Source organism: Mobula birostris, chromosome 3 (genome assembly GCF_030028105.1).
Source record: "Mobula birostris isolate sMobBir1 chromosome 3, sMobBir1.hap1, whole genome shotgun sequence".
Lineage (NCBI taxonomy): Eukaryota > Metazoa > Chordata > Chondrichthyes > Myliobatiformes > Myliobatidae > Mobula > Mobula birostris.
In genome coordinates, this window is record NC_092372.1 from 159,157,712 (window position 1) to 159,178,630 (window position 20,919).

A 20,919-nucleotide genomic window follows, 5' to 3' on the forward strand; every position below is an offset into this window, starting at 1 on the left:
GATGATGTGGAGGGAGGAGTGGATATGCAACCAGAAAATCTGAGGTCTGTTGGTTAGGAAGTCCAGCACCCATTTGCACAGTGGTGTATTTAGACTGAGGATTAGAAGTTTGTTCACCAAAGTCTGCAGAAATACTTTGTTGAAAGCTGAACTGAAATCCAGAAATATCATTGTGACATATGCCTCCTTGTTTTCTAGGTGCATCAGCACCAGTTACTTAACAGATGCTAGAGCATCTGTCGTAGAATGACGCATCGCTACAAATCTCCTTCCATTTGCAACCATATTTTTTTCTTGCACCTTTCTGATTTTCTCCTTTATAATTATGCGAATCTATCCTAAGATCCATCCCTATGCATATCCCTTCAATAAATTTTGCCTTTGGCATGATGATGGCCTCGTGCTCAGCTGACTTTGCCACTGTGCTTGTTGTTGATTGAATGAAGTCAGTGGAGACAAGTACTGGTAGATACAAAACAGCCTCTTTATTCAACAGAACAAGATACAACAGGTATCATATTGAGACCCTTCCTGAAAAAGATCTGTCTGGCCCAGCCCTACACATCATTTTATGTGCTAAAGATCAATGAAAAATTCAGGACCATTTAAACAAATCCACATTTACAATGCTTCCTTTGAAATACGCACCCCTTTCACACCTCCCTCCTTTACACCCACAGTGCAAACACACAAAGAGCGAATTTAAATCGGCGTTGTTTACCCATTGTTCAGAGTTGCATTTTAGATTTAATCTTCAATGCATATTCAGATCTGAAGGTCTTTCACTGAAGTCAATATTTGCTTTACGTTCTAACCCCTAAAACACACCAACAATGTTCCTTTGTGGTTTTCTTAACCCTGAATGGTGCATCCTTTCCCTTATCTTCACAATTCTCGGTCCATTATGATCCCAGTCATGGTCGTCACAGACTCTCTAGACATCTATACATTGAATAGTACTGATGAGGCAACAACCACCTAAGGTTTCCTATTCTGCTCTTGCATGTGATTGACAACCTTGTATCACAGAACACCGACCACTAAGACCCTTCGCACTGACTTGCAGCGCTTGGTTTATGAGGCCTACTATGAATATTGTTTTTGAACTCTGTTTTATGGAGGTTCTACACCTGGTATTTAACCTCCCTCTAGACCATGAGCTCACAGTCACCGATCTTGTATCTTTTGGAGAACTTCCTCCCACCGCCTTCAGACACACCATCTCAAAAAGTCACATAATCTGCTCCTACTTCCTCATAATGATTTGCAAGAAGGGCTCCTGTGGTTGGCTCATTGCTTCAGTCTGTCCTTGATTATGAAAATAATTTCTTACACTCTGTTGTCTGGTCTCTTTACACATAAAACAATGGTCCTTCTGATGCCCTCTGCCACTTCAACAGTTTCCAGCTGGTTGACCCTGCCTTTCCCATATCACATGTCCATACATTCTGCACTCCATTCCTCAACAGGCTCTCTAGCACAGCCCTGACTAGGAATGTGATCATTAGAAGCAACATACACAAAATGCTGGAGGAACCGAGAAGGTCAGGCAGCATCTATGGAAATGAACAGTCAATGTTTCAGACTGAGATCCTTCTTCAAGACTGAAAATAAAGGTGATAGGTGAAGTCAGGTAGGTGAGAACGGTAATGGCTGAAGAAGAAGGAATCTGAGAGGAGAGGAGATGGACCATAGGAGAAAGGGAAGGAGGAGGGGACCTAGGGGGAAGTGATAGGCAGATGAGAAGAGATGAGAGGTCAGAGTGGGGAATAGAAAAAGAGAAAAAGGTATTCCTCCCCATCTCCCACTTTGTTGTTTAAGCTTCTAACCCCTTTCTTTCCAATCCTGATGAAAAGACTTAGCCCAAAACCTCAACTGTTTGTTTCCTTCCACAGATGCAGCAGGACATGCTGGATTTCCTCCAACATGTTGTGTGTATTGCTCATATCTGGTGGACGTGAGTCTCAGATCCAGTAATCTCTGTCTCTGTCTCTCTTCCTTCTGAGTAGTGGCTCAGCAACTCAGGCTTGGGCAGGTGCTGGGACAATGAGTCCATCATGATGAGAGGAAAGACAGCTGAAATGACTATGTTTCACCGGTCTGTTATACAACAAGAAACTGTGGCAGGAGAGGAAATGAGGTGTGAAAATGAGGATTTGTTACCTATCATCCTCAATGACGTTTTATTCTTCATTGACCGTTGGTTTCATGATGAGTTAAAGGCAAGTTTGTGTCATGTGGCTTGGGGCATCTTTGACAGGTGGCTGTTGCAGTCGGCAGTGACGTGCCTCCTTCTCCAGTAGGGTAGAGACAGCATTAATGTGTGTGTCCTAATGCATTTATGTATGGAATAGCTAGAAGAATAGCTGGTGTATGTTGTATATGCATGCATGTCACACCTGTTCTTAGATTGGATTTCTTGTATCTGTTGATTTTGACGAGACTTGTGATATCATTTATGTTTTACTGACTAGAGAACACATCAGTATATGCTTCACTGACTACTTTCTTCCATTGAAGACTCAATTTGATCCTTTATCCTGGTACCAAAACTCTTCATCCAGGCTGTTGATTCCCATAAGCTTTCCCATTCCCAGGTCTGTGCTGCCATGCTACTTAGCAGGTTTCCCGAACTCCAGAATAACTTGTAGATAAGTGGATTTAGTGTTCTCCTTCACAGTAAAAAATAATTGTGGGAATGAAATGAATTAGCCAATTCCCTATAATACATGCTAATAGGGAAATCATTGCAACATGTACTTATTAAGTTCAAATCTTAAGTGTTCTGTACAAAGACTTTGATCCAATGTCACTAAGACAAATTGTTTCAGGTTTACCACTCAGGCCTGGTTAAGCATGATGCTTTTTAGTTGATTGAGTTTCTTGCTCAATAACTTTTGAATGAACATTAAACTGAAATTCTGACTGGCTTTTGAAATGAAATCGAAAATTCTCATTTAATAAAGAGTAAGTCTTGTTCTGGTAGTCTGGTCAATGCTAAATCCTCAATCAATAGTGCTGAAATTGTTGATCTGATCATAATCTTATTACTGTATCGCAGAAAGTATCTCGCTGATCATAAATTGGATTCTAGCATTTGTTCTACATTAAAATAAAAATGATACTTCAAATGTATTTCATTCTTTGCCAAATCACAAGTTTGTAGTTAAAAACAAGGAAATGTTACTTTTTCTTATATGTCCCCCCGCATTAAGGTTTATGTTCTTGCCATTGAGTACAAAGTATTTGCAATGCTCACATTAGCAGGCTGGAGTCACCTGCAGTCTAATTATAGATCTGGAACATTTGTTTTCAAATCCATAACATATGTTGCAAAATACTCAAAAGGTCCAACAAGGATCTGGTTTGCCTTACAGATTTCAGCAAGTGATTAATGCAGTATTAATTTAAAGCTACTTGTTCAAATCATCTGAAATTGAGAAGTTGGCATAATTTTACAGTTATTATCTTTTCAGCTTTAACATCAATGAACAAGTACATTCTCATTCTGCACCTTGAAGCAGTGTTAATTGAAGGTTGTCAGCCACAGCAGATAAGTACTAAATTACTCACAGCTGTGGATCGGGCTATCAGAACTATTGTCATGAAATGTTGTACCCAGATGATGCAATTTGCCAGGTACAGGATAGAGAAATCAACTTGAAGCTCATTGAGCTTCCACACTTTAAGACCTTTGGACTACTTTGTATGAAATAGTCCAAAATGTGAGTGCCTGAAATACTGCTGAGAAAAATCTTCTGGTTACAAAGTGGCCAAAAATCTGTTGGAGGGAACATTGGAGCTAAGATGCTTGTTAAAATTTATCTAATTGATGTGGCATGATAATAATGGCAGATTTCCTTCCCCAAACGACGTCGGTGAATTGGGTGAATTTTTATGGCAATCTTGAAACTGCATAATCAAGTTGCAGGCACAAGTCTTTTATTTCAGATTGTTTAATTAACTGAATTTAATTAACCCCACATGCTGTGGTGGGATTATGAAACTATGTCATCAGTTCATTACTGCAGGCCGCAAAACTGCTGGCCCAGAAACATAATCACAATATTAATAGGTCCTCCTGAGGAATCTGTTTCTCACCATGCCTTGGGGAAGTTTCTTTACTACATGGGAAGGATGTAGCAAATGAGCAAACCCTAAGAGACTGAACCGTGCAGCTGCAAATTCATCAACCTCTCTGGGAAATTCATGAGACAACAGCTTTCAATGTCATCATCTCCGAGGAGGCTTAATTAACTAGAAGTATAGGTAAGCCAATTAAACCTCTTGAACCTCTTCTATTATTTAGGGGCTGAGGTGTGCCCTAATGCCATATACCAATTTCCTATTTATTTTGCAATCGGAAATCCTTCAATCTAAGATCTTAATGTTGATTGGAAACTGCAAAAAAAATTCCAAAATTTTGACCATTCACTCTGAAAAGCAGAGGTCTGTGGCTGCTTTGGAGATCAGTGACCCTCACTTTACTTAACTCCTGAAAAGTCCGGTTTTAATGTTTAGACTATGCTTCTTCATTATAGATTCTTCAACTAGTGGGAAAAATTTTGTTCTCACTCTCTGTCTCTGTCTCTCACTCACACTCTATTGGAAAAACAGCATAGTCGATGTTTCGGACTGGGACCCTTGTTCCTGGAGAGAATATTTCTTTTAGGAAGAGAGACAAAGATCTGAGGGCACTGCCTAAGAAGCAAAGGCTGTTCCATTAGAACTGAAATGTGGAGTTTCTCCAGGCAGAAGGTTGTGAGTCTGTAGAGGCTAAGTCATTGTGTATAGTTAAAGCAGAGGTGTTAGGTTCCTGATTAGAAATGAGGAGAAGGCAGGATAATATGGCAAAGAACAAAAATCAGCCATGGTGAAGTTCCTCAAAGGGCTAATGGCTTAATGCTTCTCCTCATCTTATAGTCTATTGATCTCAAGTGTTTCTGCGAATCTATTGAGGGCAAAGCCCAAATTGCATCTTGCAGTCTTGTATACCCAATCTCAACTGCTGATGATATGCCACTTGCCTATCAGGCCTCCAAGAGGCCTTACCCTTTAAGTCCTGTATGCTCATGAAATTTGCTTTCACTCACCTTGTGCTTGTCATAATCCTTAAATAATTTTTGATCCCACAAAAACCCCCAAAGGTGTATAGTGGTAATTCTGAGGATTTTGATCCAGTGCGAATGGAACTCTAGAGGTTGGGTTGGCAGAATGCTGAATGCAACCTATAGGTATTAAAGGAGATTCAAGAGACTGGAGTTGTTAGAATCTGGAAGAACTCAGTTTTTTTTTCCAGCAGATTGTCTCTGGATGTAGGTGATAAAGTCCATGACATTATTGGTCTTGTCCTGCTGAATAATGGTGGTCTCAAAGTCATCAGGTCCTGCAATCCAGTTTAATAATAGAGTATACAAAGTGGTAGGGTGGCAAGTAGTGGACGGGGGGGGGGGGGGGGGGGTTACTTTTGCAGGAACCAGCAGCATGAGACTAAATTACAAGGCAGAAGTTGGAGTCAAATTTTATTGTCATATGTACAAGTATATATATGCACAGGTGCATTGAAAAACTTATTTTCAACAACATCACTGCCACATAGCATCATATAAGAAACATACACACAAAAAAAGAAACATAAATGAACCATAATTAAACATAAAGAAAGAATGAGATTAGAACAAAAAAAATAGCGCAGAGTGGTTGAAGTGGTGATAGTATTGCTAAAGGAAAAATCAGGTCATGTAATATCAAAACAAAAAGTAAGGGCTCTTATATAAAAAGGAAGGTGATTGTTCGGATAAGTGTGAGAGCACCAGATAGAAAGAATTTGGAATTAATAGTGGAAAACAAGAAGATGAATGATTGTTTTGTTTCAGACTTCATATTAGCAGACACTGCAAATGTCATAATAATATCTGATAGAGCGTAACAATCACTGTCATGCAGAGCAAGGTATTGGAAGTATTAAAGGCACTAAAGTTGCCAAGTCTGATGGCCTGCACCCAATGGCTTTAAAGGAAGGAGCTGTCAAGATAGTGGAATGGTTGGTGAGGTTTTTCAAAACACACTGAGTTCCAAAGAAAGGAGCAGCAGATTAGAAAAGTGCAAATATGACTCCTTCATTCCAGAAGGGAGGTAAAGAAGAGGCATGTAATTACAGCCCTGTTAGGCCAACATCTGGTCTTGGCAAGATGCTGGAGGCTATAATCAAGGAAGAAATGACTAGTCACTTAATATAATCAAGTCAAGTCAGCATTCTTTTATGGAAACCATGCTTGACAAGTTGATTCAAATTCAAAATTTGAAGATGCGAAAAGCAGACAATAGAGGGTATTCCAAAAGGCAGTTGACAAGATGCCACATAGAAGACCTTTACTTAAAACCAAAGTTCATGACATCAGGGGAAATGTGTTTGCGTGGACTGAAGATTAGTTATCATAGAATAGGAATAACCTGGCTTGTTTAGACTGAAAGGATGTAACTAGTGACTCAAATTTCAGTTATTGACTTTTAATTATTTAATATTTATATTATTGACCTGATTGAGATGTTGGAGTGTAAGGTATCCAAATTTGCCATGTCATGAGTATGCTGTGATGTGCATATTTAGACTCTTCAACAGGGTACCACCACTGATAGGAGGGAATTCTAATATTTGGACCCAGTGATAATAAACGAATAGCAACATACTTCCAAATCAGGGAAGTGTGCAAGTTAGATGAGATCCTGTGACTGTGAGGTTGGATTGATTTTGTTGTCTATGTCTTTCTTGATGAAAGAAGTCAAGGGATTAGAATGTAGTTTTGAGTGATCCAAGTGAGCCATTGGATTGACTGAATGTTTTGTATGCAGATGGGGTGCCAATAAAAGAATACAGTTTATCCTGGATGGTGTTGAGCTTCTTGGCTCTTTTCTTCCACAGAAGTTGAGTGTATTCTATCAAGGTCCTATCTTGGGCTACCAATATGGTATATTTTGCATATAAAAGGTAAGTCACTCATGTGAAGATCTTCAGCACCTGAGCTGTTCTTTTAGTCCCAATATTCATGTGGTTGACCTAGCTAGTTCCTGCTCAATAGTGAGTCACAGGATACAGGTGTTGCTCATCTGGCAATGCCTGTAACTTTTCCTAGTCTATCCCATTTAAACTGAACGTCGTGCTACATAACACAGCGGAAGGTATCTTTAGTTTCATATGGGTTTTGCAGTGAACACTCCTGCAAATGTTGTGAAGGAGAGGTGCTAATGGTTGGTGAAGGAAAATGAGCTATCTAGGATCAGATATGAGCCCCATTGCTTTGGCTGATTGCAGGGTTCTGTAGTCCTGGGATTGGGTGTGTTTGAGTGAATGAAGTCACTGGAAAAAAAGTATTGGTAGCTATGAAGCAGCTTCTCTATTCAATAAAACATAATACAGCAGGGATCATATGCATTTGCTTTAAGTTGAAAGATCGGGCTGGACCTTCAAGGGGCTCGATATTTTATGTGCTAAACATCAAAGGACAATTCCATAATTACAATGTATCTACAATGATTTCTATGAAACTACATAAACTTCACACCTCCTGATTTACACCCAAACCACAGACATCTAAATGAATTTTAATCAGCATTGTCCGGTCTGTGATTCAGTTTTTAGGAACATATTGTTCATTTAAATTACACCTACAATTTACATTCAGATTTGAAGACTGGCGGCTGAGAAGTCGTTTGCTAAATGTAAATGTGCTGAACCCAGAAATCACTTTAACAGACTGATTAGATTTTCAAATGTTGCATGGGTGGGATTAGGGCTTTGGTCTCGGGGATTACGTTTTGGGAGACTGGGTAGAATATTTGACCATCAAAGTGTCAGGAGATATACTGTGTATGGTCGTGGTTGTGGCACAGTACTGCGATGGGGAGGCAGACTGATTCAAGGTAAATAAGGGACTTGTAGAGATTCTAGTTCAGGGAATTATTGGGATAATGAAGACAAAATTCTTTTATTAAATGGAAAATACAAAATTAGAAGTTGCACAGGGAACGACATCATCCCACATGTCAGATGTAGAAGGGTGCCTCAGGTTAAATTCTTTAATGATATCAAAAGACCTGGGAAATGGTCATCACATGCATGCCAGAGAAAATCACTAAGCCAAAAGGTTTTGTTTCCCACCCTGCCAAGGATGGGAACCGAAGTGATAAGGCTGAGGATGGGGCAGTTGGTATGCTAGTGTAGTGAAACTGTAAGGAAGGATGGGCAGATGATCAAGCAAAATTGCAGTAAAGGGATGATGTATAACTTGGGGACAAAATTGAAAAAGGTGATGCACACAAGACTGTAGGTGTTATATTTCAATGCACATAATATATGGAATAAGATAGATGATCTTGTAGCACATTTAGAGATTGCCAGATATGATGTTTTGGGCATTATGAAGTCATGGTTCAAAGATCATAGATGGGAGTTCACTATCCAAGGGAACACGTTGTTTTGAAAGGGTAGGCAGAGGGTGTGGGGTGGCTAAGTTGCTAAAAAAAAAGATTGAAATCAAATCTGGAGAAAGAGGAGACATATGATTGGAAGAAGTAAAATCCTTGTGGGAAGAGTTAAGACATTACAAGGGTAAAAGACTCCGACAGGAGTTATGTACAGGCCTCTGAACAGTAGCCAGGATGTGAGATACAAATTACAATGGGGGGGGGGAATAGAAAACACATGTAAAAAGAGCAATATTATAATAGTAATGGGGGCTTTCAATATGGAGGTAGATTGGGAAAACCAGATTCTAAAAGAGAGAATTTGTAGAATGCCTATGAGATAGATTTTTAGTGCAGCTTGTATGAGCCCACTAGGGAAAAAGCAATTCTGGAGTGGGTGTCGTTTAATGAACCAAATTTGATTAGGGAGCTGAAGGTTAAAGGAATCTTGAGGAGACAGTAATCATAATATGATAGAATTCACCCTGCAGTTTGAGAGGGAGAAGCTAAATTCAGATCTATCAATATTACAGTGGAGGAAAGGGAATTCCAAAGTTATGAGAGAGGAGCTGACCAAAGTTGATTGCAAGGGGACACCAGCAAGGATGACAGCAGAACAGCAATGATTGGAGTTTCTGGGAGCAATTTGGAATGAGGAGGATTGATATATTCTGAAAATGAAGAAGTAATCTGAAAGAACGGTGACACAACCATGGCTGACAAGAGATGTCAAAGACAGCATAAAAGTAAAAGAGCGGGCATATAATAAAGCAAAACTTAGTGGTAAGTTAAAGGATTGGAAACTTTTAAAAACCAACAGAAGGCAACTAAAAAGTCATAAGGAGAGAAAAGATGAAATATGAAGGTAAGCTAACTAACAGTATAAAAGAGAATACTAAAAGTATTTTCAGGTATATAAAGAGTAAAGGAGTCGCAAGAGTGGATATTGGACAGGTAGTAATCGGGGACAAAGAAATAGCATATGAACTACAGAAGTATTTTGTTTGAGTCCTCACTGAGGAGACACCAGCAGTATGCCATAATTTCGCGAGTGTCAGGTTGTACAGGTAAGTGTAGTTGCTCTTACTGCGGAGGAAGTGTTATGTTTTGTCCACTTAGTTTTTCTTTAGTGGTGGCACTAAAGACTTAAGCCAATCACGTACTTCTTACATATAAACCATAATTATGTAAACAAATAAAGAATTCTTAATCAAACAAAATATTTACAGTATTATTCAAATATTACTGAAATATTACATTACATTCCTCCCTGCTTAGCTAGAAATTCCATCTCAATATAGTCACTATAGAATGCATCTCAACTCAAGTAAGTAACATATTACTCCCTAGTCATCATATATACATCATATATATAGTGTTTTATATAACTATTATACAGACATCCATAGCATAATAAATGTTCAATTATCCAATTCAGGACTAAAGATTTAATTACTGTGGATGATTTATTACTCTTGTGGGATAACATCTTTCTTAACAGGAGTTGGGGGTCACTCTGCTTAGAATTTGAGACTTGTAGCTGCAAAACCATCTCAAGTTCTAGGACCTCCTCTGTAGTGGTGTAGGAGTTGACTCTTGGACTTCAGGAAGTGGTTCTGACAGCTTGGGACACCTTTCCTCTCTAACAATGGACTCTGTTCTTTTCAACTGATCAGTGTGTCATCTCCAGATGACATCAGATACAATTTGTACTGTAGGACAGATTAGGTTCTGTCCCTAATCTTTCCAAGTACTCACTTTTGATCATCTCTGTAGTCCCTCATCAGGACTGCTTGTCAAAGAGTGAAACTTAAAACCTCCTTGATTGAAGAGCTCTCAATTCGTCTCAGATGTTTGTCCTGCATGCTTTATCTGAGATTGGGTTTGAAGAGATTCTCACGAGAACAGCATAGTTGGTGAGTTCATGGCCGTGGAGTGTTCTGCATTGTGATATGCAAGGAGGAAATTGGCGAGAGGCTGACTCAGTATAATGTGTTCTGCTGACACTGCTTGCAGAGCATTTTTTAGACTTTGGACAAAACTACCTACCAAGCCAGTTGTAGCTGGGTGGTACAGTGCAGATGTTATATGTCTTATTCCATTCATTTTCAGCAATGACTGAAACTGTTCCATAACAAACTGTGGTCTATTGTCACTGACTTAAGTGTTCTTGAAAACCAGTCCTTGAGAAGAAGCTTCTCTACACATCGACAGTGAGTGAGGCTGTAGTGGAGGCTATTGGCAACACTTCCCGTCACTTTGTAGCTTCATCCAAAGCCACCAAGAAATATATGCCCATGAATGGATGGTCTAAAGAAATCCACATGAATTCTCTGCCAGAGCAATGCATTCCATTTTCAGGAAAGGAGAGATGCTGCTCATGGCATCTTGTGGACATGTTGGCATCCTGAACAGTGCATAGCAAGCTGCTTAATCTGCTGATCTACCCCAGGCCACCAGCCAAAGCTTCCAGCTAATCTTTTCATTTTGACCACTTGATGACCAGCATTTAGTTCCTCCAACACTTTAACTCTCAGTTTGGATGTTACAACAATTCTCAATCCCCACAGAAGGCAAACTCAGCCAAGAGCATTCATTCCTGTGTTGGTATAAATGGGAGATCTGGAATTTCTACAGCATATTTCAGCCATATTGGGTTGCCATGTAGACCTGAGAGAGTGTGGGGTCTTTCTGGTTTCCCTTTAGATGATCTCCCTTGGAATAGGGAGAATATGTTAAGAGGAGTATCCTCTTCTGTCAATTTCTTAGGAATTTCCTTTTCCAAGGGTAAAGGGGACAATCCATCAGCATTTCTATGATTAATTGTTCTCTTGAATTTGATCTTGTATTAATTTCCCCAAAGGAACAGGGCCCACGTCTATTCTTGTGCTGCTGCTGTTAGTGGAACACCCTTCTGTGGATTAGAAATGGACGCTAGTGATTGATGAATAGCTATGAGCCTAAACTCTCTCCAGTGCTGGTACTGGTTGAAACATTTTACACTCAAGACCTGTTTGTCAAACTGTGCATGCTTTTTTTCTCTGCAGCAGTAATGAGGTGTGATGCAAGAACGATGGGCATTCACTTCCATCACTCATAACATGTAACATGACTGCACCTATACCACAGAGAGAGGCGTTACAGGCAAGCTGTGGATTATGATGATGATGTGGATCATAATGTGTAAGTACAGTCTCTGATGTCTACATTTCCTTTTGGAAAACCACCTCACACTGTTTTGTCCATTGCTGTTTCTTCCTGATCTGTAGTAATGATTCTAAGAATGGAGCATAGTAGCTTAGGTTTGGCAGGAACCTATTACAGTAATTGACATATCCTAAAAAGGACAATCACTGTGACACATCCTTTGGCACTGGGGTATCCACCACTGCACAAACTTTCTCAGCACAGTTGTGTAAATCTTGTGTGTCAATGGTGCAACCACAGTAAGAGATGCTTGTTTTAAAGAATTCACACATTTTGGGTCCGTGTCATGCTCTGAGCGCATAGGCTTCTAATCTTTTTAACACTGTCCTGAGATTTTTGAGATGTTCATTGTCATTCTCACTGGTAACAATGATGTCACCTAGGCCCCACAATGCTGGCTCTCCTATTTTTACCACACAGAAGCTCAATGTGTTACAAATATCATTCCCACAGGGGTTACGTTTTCTACAATGTAAGTTCTTAGTTGGCTATCTGCAGGCTTCAGTTCAATATCTTTGAAATGCCATACAAACTCAATTTGTAGAATGACTGAAACAGCCAAGCTAGTGTGCAATTTCATGTTAATTAATTTACCATTCACTTCTGGTGTAAGCCCTGTTTTTCTGGTCTCTTGTTAGTTTTCACATTGTAAATCTCAAGGCTAATTAGTCCTGTGTCACTCCAATCATTGTCAGATTTTTCATCAACAGCAGCTTTTCGAAACTGCAACGTGACTTTTCATCTTTTGCACTTTCTGCAGTCCACTTATTTTTGTCTGTCTGACATGCTGTTTGTATGTGTCCTACTTTGTTGCATTTTCTGCAAGTTTCATCTTTAAACCAGCATTGGTTTGGTGAATGAGAGCCCCTGCCACAACAGTAACACAGCTTGTTTGTCTAGGGGGGTTTCTGTTTTCTGTCCATGCTCACTTTCATTCTTGACTGCAACTCAATTGCATCTCCTACTGCTGTTTCAATTGATAAAGCAATTTCAACTGCTCTTTTAAATGTGAGTTGTGCTCATTTAGGAATGGTATTTTAATGCTGTCTTGTAAAATTCCACAAACGAAACAATGTCTCAATGCATCATTAATCCCAAGACTGAACTGCCAATGTTCAGACAATCTCTTCAGTTCAGCCACATAAGCTGGAATGGATGCTCCTTACTTTTGATTCTGCTTACAAAACCTAAAGTATTCTGCATTCGGTTTTAAATGTTCCTGCATTACATTAATAATATCAGCAAAGCCCATTTTGGCTGGTTTGTTTGGAGAAGTTGAAATTGTAAGCAAACTTTATGCTTTTCCTCCCATTGCACTCAGCAACTCTGACACTTGTTTTTCATCGGCAATTTTATTTCTTTCAAAATGCTGTTTAATCTGTTCAGTATCCATCATCCAGTTATCTGATGTGCAATCAAACACATCTATCTTTCCGATGTAGCCAGCTGTTTCTCCCTTATTTATTATCAGTACTATTATTATTATCATCATGATCATCATCACTCTGTACTCACTGTTTATGAACCCGTGGCCATATTTGTTAATTTTGTCCATTCATTGCCTTTTATTTAACTTGAATATCTCTTCCTTTCTGAAGAAAAATGTGCTGTGCTTTTTTTTCCGAGGGGGGTGGGAATGTTCAGTAGTTTAAGAGGCAGGTAGTTGTCTTGAGTTCATTTTAAAACTTCCTTATTGCTACTGTTATGTTTTACCTACTTAGTTTTTCTTTGGTGAGGCACTTACGTATGACATGGTTGTGTAATGACGTAAGCCATTCACGTACTTCATACATATAATTCATAATGCATTTTAAGTCAAAGAATGCTTAATCAAACAATATTTTTTTAAATACTACTGTAATAATATTTCAGAAGGTGCTTGCTGAAAGGTCTGAAGGTAGATGAGTCATCTGGTCCAGATGGCCTACAACCCTGGGTTCTGAAAGAGATAGCTGAAGAAATTTTGGAGGCATTAGTAATGCTTGTTCAAGAATCGGTAAATTTTGGCATGGTTCTGGATAATTGCAAATGTCACTCCATTCTTTGAGAAGGGATGGTGGCAGAAGGAAGCCAGTTAGCATGACTTCAGTAGTTGAGAAGATGATGGAGTCCATTATTAAGGATGAGGTTTCAGGGTACTTGGAGCCACATGGTAAGATTGACTCCACATGGTTTCCTTAAGGTGAAATCTTACTCGACAGATTCATTGGAATTCTTTGTGAAAATAAAAAGCAGAATAGGCAAAAGAGAGTCATGGTAAGAGCATATTGTGTTACAGGAAAGATACTGGCATGTTTGCCTGACTGCAGGAAGCAAAGAGTAGGAATAAAGGTGAACTTTTCTGGTTGGCTGCTAGTGACTAGCATGTTCTGCAGGGATTGGTGTAGGGACTGCTTCTATTCACGTTTTATGTCAAAGATTTGGTGACAGAATTGATGGCTTTGTGGCCAAGTTTGAAGATGATGTGAAGATAGGTAGAGGGGCAGGTAGTATTAAGAAAGCAGGGTGTCTGCAGAAGAACTTAAACATTATGGGAGAATGGTAAGTAAGTGGCAGATGGAATATGGTACAGTGAAGTGTATGGTCATGTATTTTGGTAGAAGGAATAAAGGCATTAACTATTTTCTAAATGGGAAGAAAATTCAAAAATCAGAGCTGTAATAGGACTTAGGAGTCTTTGTGTAGCATTCCCTAATGTCAACTTCCAGGTGGAGTCAGAGGTAAGGAAGGCAAATGCAATGTTCGCATTCATTTTGAGAGGACTAGAATATAAGAGCAAGGACGTAATGCCCAGGCTTCATAAGATATTGGTCAGGCCACACTTGAAGAATTGTAAGCAGTTTTGGGCCCCTTATCTAAGAAAAATGTGCTGGCATTGGAGAAGGTTCTGAGTATTCACAAGAATGATTCCTGGAATTAAAGGGTTAAAGTATTAGATGTGTTTGATTATTCTGCCCTGTAATCACTGGACATTAAAAGAGTAAGGGTGGAGGGTTGGGGGAATCTCATTGAAACCTATCAAATATAGAAAGGCTAAGATGGAATCAATGCGGAGATACACATCAAAGTTGCTGGTGAACGCAGCAGGCCAGACAGCATCTCTAGGAAGAAGTACAGTCGAAGTTTCAGGCCGAGACCCTTCGTCAGGACTAACTGAAAGAAGAGCTAGTAAGAGATTTGAGAAGGGGAGGGGGAGATCCAAAACGATAGGAGAAGACAGAAGGGGGAGGGATGGAGCCAAGAGCTGGACAGTTGATTGGCAAAAGAGATATGAGAGGATCATGGGACAGGAGGCCTAGGGAGAAAGAAAAGGAGGAGGGGGGGAAAACCCAGAGGATGGGCAAGGGGTATAGTAAGAGGGAAAGAGGGAGAAGGAGAGAGAGAAAAAGAATGTGTGCATATAAATAAATAACGGATGGGGTACGAGGGGGAGATGGAGTGTTAGCGGGAGTTTGAGAAGTCAATGTTCATGCCATTAGGTTGGAGGCTAACCAGACGGAATATAAGGTGTTGTTCCTCCAACCTGAGTGTGGCTTCATCTTTACAGTAGAGGAGGCCGTGGATAGACATATCCGAATGGGAATGGGACGTAGAATTAAAATGTGTGGCCACTGGGAGATCCTGCTTTCTCTGGCGGACAGAGCCTGTCTTCTCCTATCATTTTGGATCTCCCCCTCCCCCTCCCACTTTCAAATCTCTTACTAGCTCTTTCAGTTAGTCCTGACAAAGGGTCTCAGCCTGAAACGTCGACTGTACCTCTTCCTAGAGATGCTGCCTGGCCTGCTGCATTCACCAGCAACTTTGATGGGTGTTGCTTGAACCTTCAGCATCTGCAGAATTCCTCGTGTTTGCGTATCAATGTGGAGAGGATGTTTCCCTTTGTGGCTGAGTCTAGGACCAGAGGACACAGCCTCAGAATAGAGCAACATTCATTTAGAACAGTTCCAGGCATCAAAGGTTACATGGAGAAGGCAGGAGAATGGGGTTGAGAAGGATAATGGGTCAGCCACAATGGAATGGCAGAGCAGATTTGATAGGCAAAATTCTGCTCTTATGTCGTATGGTTTTGTATTCTAATAATAATGTGGTGCTCTCCTGAGGGAGTTGGGGTAGAACAGAAGAAGCCCCACGCATAAGAGGGGAGATAGGTTTTGGAAGCTGAGTAGCCTGGTGTAACCAGGCTTGTAAAAACAGTCAATTATACACATTAAAGCACTTGGAATGCTTCTGAATATCTCACTATTCCGTGAATAGTCCACCACTCTTTTTTTCCTTCTTCTTGTAAGAACTTATTCAAGTAATTCATCTTCCTAATTACAGGCTTGTAACACCTTTTTCTTTGAATACAAGCTGTAGGTTAAATTGGTTTGTCATTGCTCTTCATGGTTTAGTGACGTTTGTAAATTGACTGTCAGCTGGCCTAATAACTTGCACATAAAGCATAGGTTTTTAATGAAGACCATATGACCATAAGACATAAGAACACAATTAGGCCATTCAACCCATCAAGTCTACTCCACCATTCTATCATGGCTGATCCCAGATCCCACTACACCTACCTTCTCGCTATATCCTTTGATGCCCTGACTATTCAGGAAACTATCAACTTCCGCCTTAATTATACTCATGGATTTGGTGTCCACTGCAGTCTGTAGCAGAGCATTTCACAGATTCACTACTCTCTAGCTAAAAAAAAAACTTCCTTACCCCTGTTCTAAAAGATCACCTCCCCCCCCCCCCCCGATTTTGAGGCCATGTTCTCTGGTTCTGCATACCCCCACGATAGGAAACATCCTCTCCACATTCACCCTATCTAGTCTTTTCAACATTCAGTAGGATTCAATGAGATCCACCTGTACTCTTCTAAAATCCAGTGAGTACAGGCCCAAAGTTGCCAAATGCTCCTCATATGTTAACCATTTCATTCCTGGAATCGTCCTTCTCATCCAATACTTCTCCTGTGACTCTGTTGGGGTCATATACTGTGTCCAGTGTTCCTGGTGTGGCCTCCTGTGTATCAGTGAGATCAAATGTAGACTGGGAGGCCACTTCAGCCAGAAAAAGCAAGATCTCCCATTTTAATTCCAGGTCGCATTCCCATTCTGATATGTCTATCCTTGGCTTCCTCTACTGTCACGATGAGGTCACACTCTGGTTGAAGGAACACAACCTTGTATTCTGACAGGATAGCCTCCAATCTGATGGCATGAACATCAGTATCTTGAACATCTGGTAGTTGCCTTCCCCTCCCCCCCCCCATCACCATTCCCCATCCCCTTTTCCCCCTCTCACTTTATTTCCTTGCCTGTCCATTGCCTCTCTCTGGTGCTCCTACCACCCCCCCCCCCCACCACTTTTCTTTCTTACATGGCCTTCTGTCCTCTCCTGTTAGATCCTTCCTTCTCCAGCTCTGTATCTCTTTATCTCTTTCACCAATCAACTTCTCAACTCTTTAATTCACCTCTCCCCTCATGGTTTCAACTATCACCTAGTCTTTCTCCCCCAATCTTCTAACTTTGCTTCTCATCTTTTTTTCTTCAGTCCTGCTGAAGGGTCTTGACGTGAAACGTCAAATGTAATCTTTTCCATAAGTGTTGCCTGGCCTGCTGAGTTCCTCCAGCATTTGTGTGTGTTGCTTAGATTAACAACATCTGCAGATTTTTACTTCTTTATCTATGAAAAAGAGTACAGTCAATGTTTCGGGTCGAGGCCCTTCAGCAGGACTGGGATATTCAGTGACTTGGAAATTTCCTTGTATCCACCTCCTGACTTGTGCTTTTTAACAACCTTTTCATGGATTTACTTGGAGTGTTCTTTTGGCTTCATGCTGTAGTTTTGTCAGGATACTGACTCACCAGCAGTTAGACTTTCCAGATACAGGTGTATTTTTACTACAATTAATTGAAAAACCTTGACTGCACACAGGTCTCCAAAAACAGATCTCTATTTAAGTAATTATGTGACTTCTAAAACCAATTGGCTGCACCAGTGATGAATTGGTGTGTCATATTAATGGGGGAGGGGGTATGAATATTAATACAATCAATTATTTTGTGTTTTTGTGTTTTACATTTGTAACTAACTTTGATCACTTTGTAGAGATCTGTTTTCACTTTGAGACAAAAGAATCTTTTTCTGTTGAACAGTGTAAAAAAAAAACAAATTAACTCCACTGTGATTCAATTTTGTAAAAGAATAAAACATGAACACTTCCAAGGGGGTGAATTCTTTTTGCAGGCAATGTACTTTTGGGTTAAGTTGTATATTCCGAAAATTTAACCTCACACTTTTTGTCTCAGGAACACCAACACCTCAGCATCTGCAACGATTCAAGAAGGCAACTCGCCACCACTTTCTTGAGGGCAATAGGAATGGGAATTATATACTAGTTCCCCTGCAAAGCCTCTATCCTTTTAATGAATATTTAAAAAAAAACTGTATTAATACTGATGATTTGATTTCTGTGTTAGTTGTATGTAAAGCAACATAATTCAAAGTCTAATACTAGTAATTAGATCATATTATGCTTTTTTAACTTTGCCCCTTAGGCAGCTCCAAACCTCTCCACATTGGTCCCCTCATTTACCAACTTTCCCATTCCTCCACTACCAACCCTGAACCTCAATCTCTTTGTTGTTCTTTGCTCTAGTTCTGACTTCTATTCCAACATTGCTTCCAAACAAAGACGTGGACTGACAGACCACATCAACCACAGACTGCTGGCTTCTCTCCCCTGAGACACCTAAGGACCCAGTGCTGTTTGAAACTGACCTGATACTTGCATCTATGTGCTTATGATGCTATCATGTGCAAAGGAATGTGTGCTTAAAAGATAAACAAATAAACTAAATGTCAATTTTGCAAATCGTAATTTCTAAGCTGCATTAAATTGCAATTGTCATTAGACTTGATGAGCATTATTATTGAACAAATCTGCCTATGGTGTTTTCGGAGCATTAATTTTTCCAGTCTTTTTGATCAGACTTCTGGACATTAAGAGACAATTTATTAGTCTGGGACCAGTATGATCTATTCTTAGAATTCTGCATATTTTGTTTGTTTAATTAAAGAGGCATCTGGACTGCATCCTATCCAATGACCTAACATTTTTTCTGAGATATTTTACAAATGTAGACTTTATGGCTATCAATGGAATGTGGTTCGGACAAACCGATGATTTTTACCAAATGACATTGCTTAAATTTCTTGTGTTAATCTATAAAGTTCTGGGCAACATATTGCCCTGTATAGACGTATAGATGCACTCTTTAATATTAATCTCAGTTTGGGTGTCATGTTAGCTATCCCCTGAAAACAGATTTTAATCTCCAGATAAATTGCTTTATAAATTTGTAGTTTGTAACTATCGGAGTTCCCTCATCTGTTATGAGTGAGAAGGAGGGAATGTGTTTCTTTGCAACTTGACCATATAAGGAGATTTTAATTTCTGCTCAGAAGATCTTGCTGGATTTAAAGACAAAAGTTATATGTGGGTGATACAGAAATGAAGGGCAGGGTAAGACCAGCTTGAGTCCTTTCTATTCTGCACAGCATGAGAGCACCTGTTCAGCTTTTTCCATCCTTCAACAATCTTTCCTGAGAGAGGGAGAAAACCACAGGGAAAGTAAAAACATTAGACTAGTTTCTGGTGGCAATCAAAAATCCTATCAAACTGCCATGAATGTCTCACATTTTACAAAACATGCACTGGCACTCTGGTGCTGACCTTATCAACTAATAATGTTGAAATTTTTGATATGTAATGCATGTCCCCATTGTCTCATTGCATTTGAATTTGCCCTTAATTATGCATTTTTATTTGCTATTTGCAAACTTGTGAACATTTTTCTGCAAATCATTGGTGAGGTCCAACAACCTGAACTCAAGTCTTTAAGTTAAAACCAAAATTGTTCGGCCTTCTTGCTGCATTTTCTGTGATTTAACCTGGAAATGATTTCTAGCATGATCTCCTCTGGACTATATCAAATAATCTGCTACTAGCTCCTTAAAAGGAGCACTGCACAATCCGGTGTCTCTTGGCATTTGTTTCTATTGAACACTGGTATCTTTCTTTTGATTGTATAACTAATTGCATTCACAACTCCTTAGCTTCTGAGGAAAACTTCCATTGGCACAATTTTTTGGGTAAACCAATTCCTGCTTTTGTTATCTTCAATATTTTTTTTGCCTAAATTATAAACAAACTTCATACTTTCTTTCTCATCCTGAACATATCCTCTTCCATTAATTTGTATGGCAACAGCAAATTCCTTATTTTTGCATGTCTGATTGTCCATTCTATTCATCTTAGACCCTGGAATCCTTCAACTCTAATTCACAAGTGACAATTACAAGAAAATATGTTGATAAGGCTTGGTGGAACCAACAGCTTCAGTTTTTTTTAAAGAAAAGTATATTCTATTTAAAATTTGCATTTCTTCCCTCTAGACATCTGAGCCCAAGCATGCAGGCAAATCTAAGACAGAAGTCATCACATTAAATGTGCTGATTTTGCAATAGTTCTTCTTGTGTTACCTCTGCATCACTATTTCTAATTATTAGTGTTGATCATTTTATTTTGAAACAGCTATTCCATCTTTTCAGTGAGACCTCAGTAAATGTAATTCCTTTGAGCATGGAGGAACTCTGGGCATATATTTATCTGTTAAATATGATAGGGCTTCAGAGCCCACACATGAATATGAGAATAAAGATTATATTCAAGACTCAAAATTCAGTATTTATTATATGCTATAATTCTTATTTAAGTTTTTTAAAAACCCTGAAAACTGTAATTGGGAATGCCTTGTAAAAAAAAAAAGCATACTTCATTCAGTACCCTCTGAGTGTTATTTCAATAAATCATTAAGCATGGAACTTTTTGTTCTCACTGTAGCTATTTGAAATCCTTTAGAACAAGACTGTGATGATTATGCCTGCTTTGCAGCAATCGTCAGAGTCTGGAACATTCAGTTTTCACCAGTAAAATGTACAGAGGTCAAGTGTGCTGTTTGTAAATAAACATCAAATCTCATTGGATTTATGTGTTGTGTTCCAATTACTTTGGCATGAAACTGGTATTTTTCTTTCAAAATCTCTGAAGGCTTTTGCTTGAACTGAGACATTAACTCATCAGTTGTGGAAATTGCTTCTCTTCACCACCATAGATGATGCCTGATTTTGTATCATCTATATAAAAAAAACACTGCCATCAGCTGCCCGGACATTTTAACATCTTCTCCAAACCTG

At 39.4% G+C, this 20,919-nt stretch overlaps 1 long non-coding RNA gene across 3 annotated transcripts in view; it reads left to right on the forward strand.

The window, feature by feature from the left end:
- Window positions 1-20,698, forward strand: part of LOC140195376 (uncharacterized) — a 190,508-nt gene extending 169,810 nt beyond the window's left edge. For 2 of the 3 annotated variants that reach the window (XR_011885449.1, XR_011885450.1), the window contains 2 exons: window positions 11,511-11,646; window positions 18,320-20,698. This is a non-coding gene — a long non-coding RNA (uncharacterized lncRNA). Of the gene's footprint in view, window positions 1-6,852; window positions 6,989-11,510; window positions 11,647-18,319 lie in introns of all 3 variants that reach the window. The other variant, XR_011885448.1, reaches the window with a different exon arrangement.
- Window positions 20,699-20,919: the final 221 nt, after the last annotated feature.